Raw genomic sequence first — 5,303 nt, forward strand, 5'->3', positions numbered from 1 at the left:
AGAAAAGATTGGATGAATACATGAGTAATAAGGGTTGTTTATAATTGGGAGCTGGAAGGGACATTCTTGATGGGCTAATAAGCTCCTTTTTGTCCCTTTAAAATTTTATGAATTTTATGAATATGAATATAAGTAGTATGCTGCTGCTACATTGCTGGGAAACGGGATGAACAGTGTTGTTATATTCCCATGAATGTGCTGTCTAGTATGATAGACCAGAAAGGGGTGAAAGGTCAGTGACTAGAAGAGAGCCCATTCTTGATGATTTCATTCTCTGAGAGGTAAAGTTGATTATGTTATTAAACCATGAGAAGTGAAGATGATAGTAAACACACGCGTATTCAGGAAATATATCAGCTGTAATGTCTCTTGGTGTAACAGATTTGCTTTCCATAAAGAGTGTTCTCCATTTGCGTATAAAACTCTGAATATTATCTTTTGTTTTAGGTTCTTTTATTTATTTTTACACACACGGAGTAAATTATACAATACTATTCTTCCGGAAGTCTAGGAAGCTTTGCCGTCTGTTTTACGTTGTTTTCTCCCATAAAAATATAAAAAAACGTTAAATTAATATACTTGCTTTATGCTACTTTAGGTTATTAGCCGTGGCATAGCGGTTCATAGAACGGCCCTGAGTTTTTTTTTTCCAGTACAAACTTTTAGCTCATAGCTCCGTAATCTCTTGAGCGATTTGAGATCTAATTGCAGTTTTGGACTCAGGAGGTGTAACCCTTTCGATTGATGTATTTGATCACGCCCAAGGGCTCATAGATAAATTTACTCTAATCCTGCCTTTCAAGTGCCGCGGTTATTAAGGACTTCTTCTTGTTTTGTCTTCGGAGATATTTGTTCTCTTTTCACGCTAAACATGCAATTTACAAAACTTGACGAATCATGTAAAATGGGTTTGACAGTTTATGACATGAATAAAATATTTCATTTTACCATAAATGGTTTATATGTAAATTAACAATATGAAACATTTTTACTGGAGTTAGGAAAATCAAAGGAACTTATAGCGAATACCATGAGCTAACTTCGAAATTGTTTACATAGATTTAATCAGATAGATAGTGGCACAGCGGATTGTCTGCGGACTTACAATGTTGAAAGCCGGGTTTCGATAGTCGTGGTGGGTAGAGCACAGATAACTCCTTGTGTAGCTTTGTGCTTAACTTCAAACACAAAACAAACGATAGATAGTGAATTCAGCTCTGTGAATCTTTGTGGTCAGATTCTGAGCCTAAGACTTATAGATACACAAAGTTTTTAAGAGTTAGTTCAAATAACTTCGAATAATTGAAAGTAGGTCTATGAAAGTTTTGTCTTGATGTTCTTGCACCAAAATCTTTCTAAATACAAGTTATGTTTAAATTTAGGTTGATTAAAGACTTTTGGGTGTAAAGATAAATTTCCGACTTTATCGATGATTCTCGGGCAGATTTTACCTGGTGGCGCTCATTTTCTCTCCATGTAGCCGACCCTAATTTAGCAGTGAAAGACTAGAGGGAAGGCAGCTAGTCAACACCACCCGTCACCAACTCTTGAGCTACTCTTTTACCAACGAGTAGTGGGATTGATCGTCACATTATAACACTCCCATGTTCGGCGAGGAGGATTCGAACCCATGACCCCTCAGATTCTGAGTCGACAACCCTACATCAGATCATGCCCAGCTGAATTAAGAAGACAGAAATGTAGAAATTAGAGCAATGTAAGTTTGTGGTAAAAATAATGCACTTGAATGAAAGTTGAAAGACCTCGCAAGTCGACTGACTCAAACATCAATATAACCATGATTTTACTGTTCTGATACAATGTATCATTACGCCCCTACCTGAAGTAAGCCAATAAATCAGTTTATTTAAAATCCAAATTTAGGGAGTGAAAAGGCCTGAGTAAAAAAAAATAAAAACAAATAGGTGTTGATGCTCTGAAGAAATTGAAACCAAAAATACATAGAAAAAAATTACTTAAGATATCTAGTTTGGGTTGGCTCTGTGGTAGAACTTTGGATTTTTGAGCTGTCGAGCTTGATTTGAATCCATGCAATGCCATAAAATATTTCTTACACTATAAGCTGTGCGCATGTTATAAAATTGACTTCCCACTAACTGCATTCTCTTTGGTCAGTAGTTCAAAATTAGGGACGACAAGAGATAGTCTTAATAGCTTTGAGAACAAATACAAATACTTTAGGTGTTGAGAATTTGGTTTAAATGAGGAAGAATTACTATACACCAAAATGGTTCCTTATTAATCACATTCATAATTAATGTTTTGTTGAATTTATGTTGTGAGTAGTTAATGCTGCTCAACTTACGAATTTTCTCCGAGAGTTGAAGCGTTAACGATAGTTTGTAATTAAATAATGTGATGTATTAAAAATACAACAGAGTGTATAAGCAACTGTGTATATAATTTTTTATGATATGAGGATTTTATTTTAGCCCATTGAGATTTTCTTGCCAAATTTGCGTCTTTGGCGAAGTGAGATAAAATGCTAATTATTATTTATAATTCAAGGCAGCATTTTTTTAAAACTATAACAAACCTCACCCAGAGTTCACAGCTGTAATTAAACAAAATATAATTTGTAAAGCGTGACGATGGAAACAATGCATGACCGACATAAAGAACGCAGAAACTGATGACATGACAGCAAATTCTTCATCTTGATTGGTGATTATTATGGGCTATGTGCGCTCTGTTCACCGCAAGGGAATCGAACCTCGAATTTTAAAATTGGAAACCTTGATATGATTAGCTCATTATTTCAGAAATATACCTAAAACAACATAAAGAAAAATATCTGTAAATAAAACTTTTTATAAACATTATGGGTTAACTATACATATTTATATGTGACTCATTGTTTATAGAAACCATATATATATATAATCCTATCAAAACACAAGGAATTATTTTAAATTATTCTTAAACCAGCTACTGCAAATCTCCTTCGTTATTTGAAGTGTTATTTCATGTAAAGCGAGAACACTGTTTAGTTAATAACAAAAAGTTTATTCCATCTAAACTCAAAGAATGTTATTGTCATTCCTGTCAATAGGCGAAGTGTGGCTCAATGGATACCATGCCGGACCATGTTGTTGACTAGGTTCCTTCCCTCTAATCTATCAATTCGAAGTTAAGGATGGCTATGAGTGGGAAGTCCTTGCGTAGTTTGGGCGAAAATTCTGAAAATAAAACATTTTCAAAATGCAGAAGTAGCTTTCACGTCATATGTTTTCTGCGTTCTTTACGTTGGTCATGAGTCATTTCGTTCGTCACGCTTTACACGTTGTATCCTGTTAACTACCACAGTGAATAGAGGATGGGATTCATCACTGTTTAAAAAATATTACATTAACTTTTGAGGCAGGGTGCTCCAACCATTTACATACAGATGGTTGGATTGGAGTGGATGGAAACATTGGAGAAAAGTAACTTGCTACTTATGTGGCTTACTGGATTTGGAGTTTCCTATTTGAATTTATTTACGAGTAATTTTTTTAATGCACAAAGTCGAAATTAAATATGAGATTAATAATGAGTCGGAATATAACGAGACGTGGGTGTTGATTCGACCCAAGCCGCCAGTTGGTCAAAGTTGTTCTAAATAAAGTTGGAATTTGGTGTCATTAGTAGTCACCTCAAGTCCACTAAAATAAGACATAACTGAGACCATAAAATATCTGTCAGTTAAGTGAGCTGATAAAACACACTTAAACAATTACACAGCATTGTTTGTATATTAAACATTTTGTTGCACCTTTAATAAATCACATGGTTTAATTTTCTGAGACAGATTATGAAGATTACGCATTAATTATGGGTTACAACATGAAATCAGTAAAATAATAGTGTATGTCAACAAGGCCTTTCATTCAGGTGCAAATAAAACCATGTTATACATTCTTCACATAGGAATCTCTACTGATCTAAATTGCTTATATCTTAATATATATATATATATATATATATATATATACGTACTTTAAACTCAGTCTTATTAAATTCAGGTCCTCAATAACAATTTACAAGAGTTCATTCCTGAAAGGGTCATGCTTTTTATTAATTCACGAATTTTATTTCAACCTTATTAGTGTCACCAGTTAGTGTTTTATAAAATATATTGCAGAGTTTTACACACTTCATAACTTAAGAATCCTTGACTTATCTTCATATTCTTTAAGATGGTTATAACTCTGCTAATTGTAGCTTTTCAGCTATCTCAATTTTAAACTCTGCTTTTACATTAATAAATGGAACAGAAACGCGCAAATATTTGTTGAAACTAGTAACGTGAACTTTGGCAAATTATATATTAATGTAATGTGTCACAGCAACATTTTAAGAAATCAAATAAATATTATCGGACCAAAAATATTTCTAATCAATCGGAAAATATTGTTTTGTATGTGGAAAAAAATAGTACTAGATGGCGCCAAACTTTAATGGGTCCACTTTCTATTACTAGTGTACTTATTTAAATCAATTTTTAAAAAACTCGATCCATTTATAGATCTAAAACTTAACAACAAACAAATATCTGGATTAACCAACGCTTAAATAAAAACTAACAAAGTCTCACTCTGGTCAAATCTTCACGAACAATTTGGAATCTAAGACATGAATTTAACTACAAGTTGCTATATTTTTCCTTTTTCAAATATGTTTTACATTTTTGATATACATATAAATCGTTCATGGTAGAATAAAATATCTTATTCATGTCTACAACTGTAAAAACCATTTTACACGATCCGCCAGTTCTTGTAGATTACATGCTTGGCATGAAGAGAAAGTCAAATACTTCTGAGAACAGCTTTTCATGGACGATGTAGGGTTATAAAATATTCTAAAATGCTCTCAACTCTCAACAAAACTTGCTTGATTTAATTCATTTGAGAAAGAAAATACTGTAAAACAAGCACCATAGCTTCCTAGTCAAACATAAAGACTTACGGTGGAACTTTATTCTATAAATCACTTTTTTCGGTGATGAATAAACTAAATAAATAATGTAAATTGTAAACACAGTATCAAAAAAAATGTTTTGGAAATAAAATTGTTATAATAAAAGACGTTATGCCTGATTTATTTATTTATTGTTGTTTTAGGCATTTCAATGCTCTTTCTGTCACTTTCATCTGATAATGAGCTCATATGTCATAGTGGTTCATACTCTAATTAAAATTCGGAAAATTAAAGAGTACATTATTCTACCATCGCGAGTTCATTATTGTTGTAAGCAAAATGGTTTTTACCTCGTTAAACCAATAAGTTCATCTAAAATG

The sequence above is a fragment of the Limulus polyphemus genome, unplaced genomic scaffold (assembly GCF_000517525.1).
Source record: "Limulus polyphemus unplaced genomic scaffold, Limulus_polyphemus-2.1.2 Scaffold825, whole genome shotgun sequence".
NCBI classification, from domain to species: domain Eukaryota; kingdom Metazoa; phylum Arthropoda; class Merostomata; order Xiphosura; family Limulidae; genus Limulus; species Limulus polyphemus.